The sequence below is a fragment of the Choloepus didactylus genome, chromosome 21 (genome assembly GCF_015220235.1).
Source record: "Choloepus didactylus isolate mChoDid1 chromosome 21, mChoDid1.pri, whole genome shotgun sequence".
NCBI classification, from domain to species: Eukaryota; Metazoa; Chordata; class Mammalia; order Pilosa; family Megalonychidae; genus Choloepus; species Choloepus didactylus.
This window is the reverse complement of record NC_051327.1, coordinates 36,532,280-36,543,493: the sequence shown is the minus strand read 5'-3', so window position 1 is coordinate 36,543,493 and position 11,214 is coordinate 36,532,280. Positions and strand designations below refer to the sequence as shown.

The following is an 11,214-nucleotide window of genomic DNA, read 5'->3' as shown; positions in this document are numbered from 1 at the left end:
TTAAATAAACAAAGAGTTGATTAAAGAAAAATGTTACTTGAATTCCAGTCCAGGTGGTAGGTGGAGAAGATAGAAAGTTCTGCTTGAGCTTGGTTGGCATTTGATGAATCCTAGCATTGTGGGCTTGAATCTGTGCTCCATGATTTACACAGGACCTTCACGCAAGTTACATGGCTTCTCTGTGCCTCAGTGTCTTCCTGGATAAAATGACCTCTTTTGCAGGGCTGTTATGTTTTATCGAAGGTAACATTTGTAAAGGAACCGACAAATGGCAGAAATCGGCCCGTTCCAGCTCCTGCCAGGAAATCCCCACTCTGAGAGAGCCTTGCAGGTTTCTCTGTCCTCCCGGTGGCCCTGTGGCTGTGGGGCAGACTGCTGTCCCTGTGGGTGGGCCTCACCCAGCCCTCTGCAGTGGTCAGACCCCACTCTCCTCCCATTTTATTTGGGGGCCTCTGTTCAAATTAACTTTAGCCTCCCTGCCCCCTCTCCGGTCCCCACAAATAATTTCTTGTTTGAGGGATAAGAGTCTTGATTAGAATTTCAGAACTAAACAAAAGAACTTAGACACCAGATGAGGTGGGGAAACTCAGGACTTGAGGGAGGGAGGGGGGCCCTTTGGAGAGGGTCTCATATCCACCGCAGACCTCTAACATAGAGCCAAAGGCCCCCCAGTTGCACAGGGCGCCACCAGGATTGAAAACGTGTTCATCAGAACATTTTAGCACAGCGTCTCAGCCGGACCACATATGGCCATGCACACTGCCGCAGTATTTCTTTAAAGGGCTTTTAATTCTCTTGTCTGTGGCACAAGTCTATTGCCCTGTGTTTTTGTGTGTGCAAATAACATGAACTTGTTAAAAATTTAAAAACATATCACAATACTTTGTGGCCCTGTTTTGTGACGTCTTCAGTTTTTTAAGACACTAAGGCCAAACACACACACACTCCTCCAGGGCAGATCAGCCTTCTCAGCTTCTACATGGGGAAACTGAGGCAGGAAAAAAAGACAGTTCCTTGTCTCCAGATGTCCTTTTCAGCAACAGTAAATCCCAAGACTGTGGGTTCAAAGGATATGAAGAGGGCTTTGCATGTGTGGGTGGGAGGAGAAGCAGTGAGTGTGGGGGGGGGGGATGCCCCAGAGGAGCCGGGAGACTTGGTGACTGGTGGTCTTGCTCCTCCCCTGCCACCCAAGGCCGAGGCTCCCTGTCAGATAATAAAATAACACTTACTGTGTGCCAGGCTGTGTGTGTATTACCACAACCCATGGAAGTGAGGCAAATTAGAATAGGGCACTTGGGGCAGGCCAGGGGCGTCGGTCAGTTCAAATGGAGAGTCAGCATCAAGCCAGAGATAGCCAGATGGAGAGCGGGAAGGAAGGGCCGAACCAAAGGGGGACCTGCGCTAAAACCCCCTCCCTGACACTTTTATTAACTTTATGATCTTGGACTAGTCCTTCCTTAATCGCCCCATGCCTCAGTTTACCCTTCTGCAAATAGGAGTCATCCAAGCACCTCCTTCTGTTGCCAGAGCCCAGTTGGCACCCGAGGTGAGCTCTGGTGCAGGGTGGGGGACCCCACCCTACCAGCTGAGATAGACAGGCAGAGGGAGAAAGGAGGGGCTGGGTGGAAGGAGAACTGAACCCCAGCTCTCAGAATCAGCTAAGATAGCCAGATGGAGAAGGAGGGGTTAAGCCAGGGTAGGGGAGACTGGGAATCTCCATCCCCAACCCTGTCCTAAAGCATAGCAACAGGCTAACATATAAAACCTGGACCTAGCTCAACCAGGTGCATCCTCTTTCTTACCAACCTTTGCTATTTCCCCGTGTGTGCTGGCCTTTTCAAATAAATTTTACTGCTTGCTACTATTCCTCTTGTCCCTGAATTCTTTCTTGAGGCAAGAAAAACGAGCCTGCACCGGAGCTCACCTCGGGTGCCAACCTGGCTCCGGCAACAGAAGGAGGTGCTCGGATGACTCCTGTTTGCAGAAGGGTAAACTGAGGCACGGGGCGATTAAGGAAGGACTAGTCCAAGATCGTTAAGTTAATAAAAGTGTCAGGGAAGGGGTTTTAGCGCAGGGAGGCGCACTCCAGAACCCTCTTACCTACCTCTTATCCTGAGGGAAGCGAAGAAAGGGAGAGGAAGGGGAGGGGGAGGGGAGAGGGGCGAGGGGAAGGGGAGAGGCGGGAGGCCGGTGGAAAACTGTAAGGGAGAGGGCAGCGCTGAGAGACGTCTGGCTCCGCGGAGCTTTCCAAACTTGGCCAAAGTGGAGCCGGGCGGCGGGGCGGGGGCCGCGGGGCCGCCCTGGGCCTCGAGCCTTCCTCTCCAGGGCCCCCCGCCCGCCGGCCCGGGCCCTCCCTCTCCGGTCTCCCGGCTCCTGACATCACGGCCCGGGAGGCGGGGTCCGGGAAGGAGGGGGCCGCGGGGAGGCGGCGGGAGCGCCGTCCCAGCCCAGAGCTTCAAAACAGCCCGGCGGCCTCGCCTCGCGTCCCAGCCCGTCCGTCCGTCCAGCCTCCAGCGCCGGCCGCGTCGGGTGAGTTGGGGGCGCGTCCCGGGAGCGGCGCGCAGGGACGCGCGGGGCGACGTCTGGGGGGCTCCCGTGCAGCGCGCGCCGGGGCAGCCGGGGCGCGAGCTCCGTCCAGGGGCTGGAGCGAGAGAGGTGCCTGGGAAATCGGTGGGGTGCAGGGAGGGAGCCGCGACGCCATGCAGCCTGGAGCCCGACGAGTCCTCTGCCGGACCGCCAGGGCGCAGACTTCCCGCCTGCCCCCAAACTCGCGCGGGACTCCGAATTCCACCTCTCCACCCGCGGACGACTTCCTTCGCCTTTTGCGCCGAGGCAGGCGGGAAAAATTGGGGGAGGAACCAGGGCGGCTCCCCCGGCCCCCGCCCGCCCCACTCCCGGGCCGTCGGAGTCCCGGGCAACCCTCCGCGTCGCCCGAGGGACCCCGGCGCCCGGGCGCACCCTGCCCCTTCCGAGCGGGCGGAACCGGCTGCGCCCAGGCGGGGTCAGTGGGGCCTCCCCGGCAGCGCACCGCTCCCGGCGGCGTCTGCGTTGCGCCCCCCAGCGGGGAGGAACAATGTCTTTAGCTCTGGGGCGCTGGAGGAGGCTGGGGGCAGCTAGGGTGACATCTGCCCCCCTCCCCACCTTGGTCGGGATTGGGGGTCTTGAGTGGGGAGAGCAGAGACCCACCCCTATGGGAGGTGGTTCCAGAGGAAGGGAAGGCCATGCGCCCTCCCCAAATCCATCGTCCTAAATGTACTGGAGGAAGGGCTTGAAGGTTGCAATTTGGGGCTGGCATGGAGTGGGGGGGACACCCTAACCTGAGCCCACCCGCCACGTTGGAACAAGGCTGACCCCCGTTTTGTTTGGAGAAAGGAGCACTGCCCCCCCCCCCATGGCACTTACTTTCCAAGATGCCTGAGTGGGGGAGGGGGGAAAGGGATGCCAGTGGTCTTTAAACTTTGGTGTGGTCTAAACGACAGAGACAGGGCCTGAAATGGACAGGCCAAGGAAGAAAAGAGACTTGGAGAGGGGCTACAGCAGTCTCCAGCCACCTCCACACTTTAGTCTGAATCAGAGGAAATCCCAGAACCCCCTGGAGGACCTGCTGTTCCCAGCCACCTCTCCCTGGAATTTGGCCTCCAGATGAGAAGGAGGAAGGAGGATGAGGAAGGGACAGAGTCTTGGTCCCCCAGGAGTAGGGGAGGGAGAAGGATGGGAACTGGAGCTGATGGAACATTTCCAATGGATAGTGCCCCCCCTTTCTTCCCAGAAGCTTCATGAGCAGTGATGTTTCCAGCAGGATTCCTAGGTGGCAGGTGGGGAGACCCAGGCCGGGGACATTGTCAGTTGGGCCGCTGAAAAAGTAAGTGCCCAAAGCTAGCCTTTGAACCCTGATCTGCTGCCCCCATGCCTTCCATTTTTTTCACCCAGAGATGCCTTGGTGCATTGGAGGGGGCTGGTGGGAGACCGTTCTGGGGATGCATGGGCCCAGATGCCCGCGGGAGCCTCAGCGGACGCTGAGCCCACAGCCAAGGGAGCGGTGTGGGGGTGGCGGGAAGATGTGGAACCTGTTTTCCCACTGAGGGATTTTGGATCGTGGCCTCCACCCCCGCTGGCTATTGGGGAGCACGGTGGGAGGCAGACAGCAGGCTGTGTGGCCTGGGGTCTCCTCTGTACCTCAGTGGAGGAACTGGGATTCACGGGGTGGGTAAGGGCAGGGCTGGGCTGGGGTGGCAGGAAGCAATGGCATGCAGGGCTTGTAGCTTTGGGGCCAACTCTGCCCCACCCCCTCTGGCTGGCACTGCCCCAGGTTCGGCGCAGCCAATGGCTTGCTCGGTGGCATCCGATTGTAAATAGAGGGCACAGCCACCCAGACCCTCCCCCCACCATCGCTGTCAAGTGTGTGGCAATTAGCTCTGTTTATAAGGCCCTTTCTTCCTGGAGTGGAAGTGAACGTCTCACCTAGATTTCCCTTCTCCGCCTCTGGCACAATGTCTCCCCAGCGGTGATAGAATCACAGGCCTGGGTGCACAAAACCTCGTTTTCCAGCAAGAGGGAATTCCCTGGGAGGACCAAAGAGCCCACTTTTATATGGACCCCTCTACCCCTCGCCCACCCGGGTCCTTGACTTTCCTGCTTGATATGGGCACAGGGCAGGCGGCTGTTTGTCACAGTAACCCCCTCCAGACATGCCCAGGAAGGGAGGGTCTGTCCAGACAAAAATATATAAACGCATTTCCAGGCCAGTCGGGGTGTTTGGCTGCTGGCTGATTGGCGATGTTTGTTTGGGGGGCGGGGGCAGATAATTCTGTGTCTGTGTGTCTGCGTGTGTCTGTCTGTGTGTGTGTGTGGCAACACGTGGCTGATGTCCAGCCCTGTGGGCAAGTGGCACAGGCTGTGGGGGTGGGGCCCACCCGGGTGGGCTCTCCAGCCTCAGGGAGGTCCAGATTGGGGGTGGGGTGGGGGGGTGGCAGCCATCACCTAAAGGTGGGGTGGGGGGGTTGGGGAGCAGGGGTCTCTTGGAAGAGGATTTAAAGGTCAGAGAGGGGCCCCTGTCCAGGAGGGTGGGCACTGGAAGGGGTGCCTTCCTGGGTTTTCCAAGCAGGTGATATTGGCAGCAGCAGCTGCGATGGGGGCCAGAGGGCATTTGGTGCCACAGAAGGACTTGGGGGCCAGATCCCCGCCTGCTGGCTTCGTCTTGCCCAGGGCAGCGGGAGTGGGGGGTCTGGCTTCCTGCAGGAGTTACCCAAAGAAAGCCATTTCAGCAAGACGGTGGCGGGACTCCTCAGAGGCATCTGGCTCTGGTTAGGGACCGGTCGAGGGGGCAGACTAAAAATACCCGAGGCAGCTCTGCCACCCAGGGAGAGTGCCGCTGTCATCCGACACTGCCGGCCAGAACGGAGGGGCGGGGCGGGACGTGATGACGCTAGTGCTGCCCCTTTTGGAGTCACCAGGGCTCTCCTTGCGTGGGGCTGCCACGCCTCAGAGCTCTCTGCCTGCAGGGCAGCCGTAGGCACAAGGGTCTTAGAAAGAGGCTGCTTGCCAGGGACTCAGAGAGGTGGAGCGACTTGCCCAAGATCACACAGCAAGTTGGTGGCCGAACCAGAACTGGAGTCCGGGTCTAGGGATTCTTCACTGCAGAGCAGCTGAGTGGATGGGGAGTGGGCAGTGGGGTTTCCAGGTCCCCAGGGTTGGGGGAAACCCTACGGCATGGCATGTGTCATCATTTCTGGGTTGTCGAATTCCCGCGTCCACTTACTGATGGGAAGATAGCAGGCAGAGAGCTGTGCCCAGGCCGTGGGTGGCTCTCAGGGCCCTGGGGACACTGGCCCATCTTGGGGCGGGAGGTGGAGAGCAGCGAGGCTGGAGGAGAGCCGGCTGGACGAGGACCTCCCTCTTTCCACTGTTGGTTTCGTTCCGGCGCTTTCTCCAGTGCTTAATACATAGTTGGTGAACAGCATAGTTGAACCCCAGCAGCCCTCACCTTCCTTGGGAAGCTGGGTCTGCTGATCTAAAAGGAATCTGAGAGTGAAGGGAAATGTTCTAGTCCCTGCCCTCTGTGAAGCTTCCTGGGACCCCCGGGACCTGAGCTGAGGGGGGGTCCCCAGGGTGTTATTTGGCATCGAGACTGTCATGAGAAGTCTGGGTTGTGAAATACTTATCACCCTGTAGGATGTAGAGATGGGCAAATTAAGTGCCTCAATGCAAACTCTTGTTCATCTAAGTAAGTTGTCCGCATAGAGAAGTTGTGTTGAAGATTTATCTTTGCCATGTGTGTCATCACAAGCTTCTCTGGTGAATCGTCTTTCCTGAAGATGAAATGAATTAAAAATGTTGCTGTGAGTAAGACCTGAAATTGTGTCATTAATCTTACTCTAAGGAGTGTTTCCCACACTGTGTGGCACTCAAGATAATTTTAAAAGGTCTGCTGAACGTTAAAAAGAGAAAGAATGAATAATTACACCTTTATTTTGGTTGATATTTGAAAAAAATATAAGTGGCGCACAAACCCATGGTTTCACAGATACTGTTGCTAAGGGTGAGACTGAGCTCAGTGATTTAAACTTTCAAACATTTTCAAAATAATTAGGGGATTTAACTAATTAGCACAGGCAGTCATTGGGTTTGTCAGAAGTCTTTGGGCTAGTACTAGAGTGACTGCTGATCGGGAGATGGTACGTGTCTCGTGCTTTTGACAACGTGACTGATCCTGAAATACCCGTGAGCTCCTCATCCAGACCCCTCTTCCCCGGGGACCTGTGACACGGGGACCTGTCACTTGTGAGTCCGTGCCTTCATCTTTGATGAGGGTGATCATTCCACCCCAGGGACCTTGTCCAGCTGTTTGAGAATCAGATGAGATGCTCTGTGGATGTGTGTGGAAGTGGCTTGAGGTGTTCGTGGTTTGCTTGAACCAAAGGAAGGCCGGGGAAGAGGCTGGCTGCCACCCCCTTTCCCACTGACAGGTGTCGTGGAGCGGCTCCGGGCAGCCGGCTGCTGCAGCCCTTGGCAGTGCAGGGGGTTCCCCGTCTTCCCAGCTTCCAATCCAGCGAGGGAGTGGTGAGTCCGGGAATGCGAACAGTTGGATTAGGGTCATGGCTTCAGGGAGGGCCACAGTTCTGTGCTGTGCCAGGGTTTCCTTACGGCTGTAAGACTGGAGAGGGGCTTGGAGGAATCCTTAGACCCCCACTGAGCAGCCCTGGTTCTAGGGAGGCAGGCAGAAGAGGATAGAGAAGACAGGCAGAAGATCCACTTGCTTGCAATGTAGAGTGTGTGGAGGGCAGTGCTGGGAGAGGGGGCTCCGAGGACGGAGGGCGGCCGCAAAGCGCAGGGGACTTTGCTTCCAGGTCTCCAAGAGTCTGGCTAAATTGGCAGGTGCAAGGATGATCACGCAGCATTTTTGGAAAAAAAAAAGGGGTGGACACAACCTAAAAGCAACCTAAATATCAGTTGTATTATTGAATATTTTGCAGCAGTTGAAGAAAATGAGGTTCTTTTATGTTTACCAACATGGAAAGATCTCTAAGACCTTGTTGAATTAAAAAAGCAAGTAGCAAAACAATGTGTGGAAAACACACTATTTATATAAAAACAAACAACAACCACTGTTCGTATTGCCTGTGGCCCTTTATGCGTTATGTTTATTCAAGAGAAAATGTCTGGAGGGAGACACCCAAATCAGGCAGTGGGGTCACCTCCGATGAGAGCAGAGGGGAAGGGGCTATGGGAGGCTGGTCAAAGGGACCCCAGCCTCATCTAGAATAAAGAGAATATCTTCATGAATTACTTCTATAATAAAACAATAGTCTCTGCTTAATTCAATAATCAGTGGCAGTTACTGCAGGTTTTGGGGGCGGGGAGCTTTAGTACATTCGTTTGCGGTGGGGAGTCGGTGGGTTGCACGGCGGACGCTGTCTAGACAGGGCTATTGCAGTAATCTGGGGACAGGGTAATGGGGATGGAACTCAGGATGTGTCATCTAGCCCCGTGGAAGGCCATCCTCAGAGCACATCGTGGACATCCAAGAGACGCAGCGTAATTGGTTTCCAGACTGTGAGCTGCTGACGGACGTGGCAGCTGGAGGACAGGAGGTGACGGTGGGTTTCTTGGGGTGTGTTACCCGGGCCATCGTGAGAGCTGGGGTGGTCCCAGGAGACCACTGGGAATGCGAATTTTGAGCCTCGAAGAGAATTCAAGGTCTGATGGCTGTGGGACTGTTGCAGAAGGGGAACCCCGTCCCCTTGGGGAGCAGCAGCTGGAGGCTGCAGGCTGGGGTTGGGGGGGAGGGAGGAGGGGCTGGAGGACCTGAGAGATGCTGGGGCTGGGGCAGCTGCTGCGTCCCTCCCCCCCACAGCTGGCCCTGCCTGGAGCCACGTCAGGCCCAAGCGGCACCGTCAGCTTCAGTTTAGAGCAGCGTGACGCGGGGTCACATTCTTTTAGGCCGGAAGAGGCTTAGTCACCCACGGGCTCAGAGCGCGGTCATTTGGACTCCAGCCTGCGGGCCACGCAAAACCTCTCAAGACTCAGAGTTATTTTCAAGTGGATTCTGAAAAGATCTGTTCTTAGCAAGGGATGCTGATTTCCTGTTAACGGGGAAAAAAATTGATTTAAGCTTAAATTTGTTTTAAAGAAAAATAGGGGTCGTGAGTAGTACAAGGGGTACACATGGGGCAGAAATGATAACGGTGGTGTCGGTGACCAATGTCCACGTCCCTCAGCAGCTGTGAGTGTTGGCTGCTAATGATGCACAGCTTCTCTCTCTCCAGAGGATCGCCGAGAGCCCCCCAGCCCGAGATGCCCCCCCCACCCCAAGATGCCCCCCTACCCCGAGATGCCCACCCCCCACCAGAGGGCAGCCCTCAGCAGTTGTCTGGCTGATCTGTGAGTATAAGGGCTCAGCCCCTGGCCTCACAGCAGGACACCCATCCCTGCGTGCTGTTCACGCTCCAGAGCCCCCGTAGGATCAGGCTGAGGTCGGGCTTCAGCCAAACCGCCTGCTTCTTCTCCTGCCCTATCTTGTGTCCCTCACTTCCCTCCGGGTTCACCTGAGCGCCTCCCTCAGATCATTGTTTTCACAAGAATCCCCAGCTCAGGCTCCACGTCCAGGCAGCCCGATCTAAGACGGATGATGTTCCAGCCACTGAGGTTTGGGAGAAGCTGGTGTAACCCAGCCCTCTACCTCCCCAGGAGGAACCGAGGACCCACCAGCAGACGTGATTTTCCCCAGGTTACCCTAAGACTTGAGGGCAGGGCTAGTTGGAAGAAACAAAAGATGACAGAGGATGGGCCAACAAATTTTGTTCATCTACTAGTTTGTTAATGGTACAAGGTACGTGTCCTGGCTACAGGGTCTTGGAGTCAGGAAAATCAACCAGCCTCCTCTCCTCAAAGGCAGCCTGAGAAAAGGGTTTATCCCCTCCCTCAGGTCCCAAGCAGCCTGAGAGAAATCCACGAATCAACAGCTTATATATTGTTTACATAGATAAACAAATGTATAATATGTTAATATATATTATACAAACATATTATCCTTGTAAATTATAACTAGGTGCACGTGTGATATGCATGTACGTGTGTGTGTACGTAATATTTGGCCTGAATCTGCAATGATTTGGAGGCAGCTGGTGCTTGGAATATTTCCATTTATGGGCCAATGGAAGGGTTAACCCAGTGGTCCTCAAACCTTGCTCTTCATTGGAATCACCTGGGCAGCTTTTAACACCTACTTGGGGGGAAGGGGAGGGCACCCCCAGAGGCTCTGGTTGAGCTGCTCTGCAGAGAGGCCCCCATGGACGCTCTGCTACTTCCCCGCAGCCTGATTTCTCTCCAGCCCAGTTTCGCTGTAGCTTGTGCCCAAGGCTTTGCCGCACATTTCTGTTTCTTCCTCTGTCCTAGAGCTCTGGACTTTAAACAAGGTGAGGGGCACGGGCACACCTGCTGGATCCAAGCTGCTTTGGTTTAGAGCCTGGCTGAGCCACTCACTGGTGGGGCTACCCTTGTCTGTCTGTCTGACTTCTCTCCCTCTCCGTTTTCCTGTCTGTAAAGTGGGGATCGCATTGAACTTCAGGGAAGTGTCTCAGCTGCCTCAATTTCTTAATGCCCCTTTTGCCCACATGGTATTTAATGCCGCACAAAGCCTGAGCCCACATACAACTCCGGCTAAAGGCATGAATCCAAAAGGGTGTCATTTTTGGTGCACGTGGGTGCGAGGGGAGCCAAGCCTCCTGATTTTGCTTCCACTCCCTGAGGACACCTCCTCTCCTGGAGTCTCCACACCTGTGCCCCCCTCCTCTGCTGACCCTGCATTTCCCAGGCCGGAGTTTTTACTGCATTTCCCAGGCCGGAGGTCTCCCACTTGCACTCAGAGGCCGTCTCTGTCCCGGAGGCTGGAGGCTGTGCATCTGCAGAGAGCTGCAGGTGAGAGGCCCCCACGGGAAGGGGCACATGTGCAGGCCGAGCAGGGGGCTCTCCCCCCTCACCCAGGGTTCTCCCAGGGTCGTCACCTCCCCCCTGCACTGGCAGGCCTGAGCGGGGAGGAGAGAGAGCCCCTGAAGTGTTTCCTCCTTTGCTCATAGATAGTCACTCGGGTACCAGCAAAACAGACGCAAATCCCTGCCCTCGGGGAGCTTCCAGACTAGTGGAACAAGACAGAGCAAAAGAAGCAAATAAAGAGATAAATAAGAACACAGCGGGTGATGATGATGATGAGTAATTTGAAGAAAACAAAACAAAGGGAGATGAGAGCATTTATTTAGATCATCTAGATTGGATGGCCCAGGAAGGCTTTTCTGGGGAGGTCTAAGTGAAGGGAAGGAGCCAGTCATTCCGAGATCTAACAGCTTTCTAGAGGAAACAGCTCATGCAAAGGTCCTGCGGTCCTGAGGGGGTGGGGTGGGGGAGCAAAGAGGGGATCTGGCTAGAGATCCTTGTGCCGGTTTGAATGTATTGTGTCCCCCAAATGCCATTATCTTTGATGTAGTCTTGTGGGACAGACTTTTGGTGCTGATTAGATTTGCTTGGAATGTGCCCCACCCAGCTGTGGGTGGTGACTCTGGTGGGATAGTCCTATGGAGGCGTGGCCCCACCCATTCAGGGCGGGCCTTGATCAGTGGAGCCATATAAACGTGCTGACTCAGAGAGACTGAACGGAGTGCAGCTGTGAGTGATGTTATTTGAAGAGGCGCAAGCTTGCTAGAGAGGAATGTCCTGGGAGAA

General features: G+C 55.6%; 1 protein-coding gene across 2 annotated transcripts in view; it reads left to right on the top strand.

Moving 5' to 3' along the window:
• The first annotated feature begins 2,388 nt into the window (after nucleotides 1-2,388).
• EMP2 (epithelial membrane protein 2) overlaps nucleotides 2,389-11,214 on the top strand; it is a 38,771-nt gene continuing 29,945 nt past the window's right edge. The window contains exon 1 of one of the 2 annotated variants that reach the window (XM_037814649.1): nucleotides 2,389-2,529. The gene's annotated coding sequence lies outside the window, so the exon portion shown is untranslated. The remainder of the gene's footprint in view (nucleotides 2,530-11,214) is intronic. The other variant, XM_037814650.1, reaches the window with a different exon arrangement.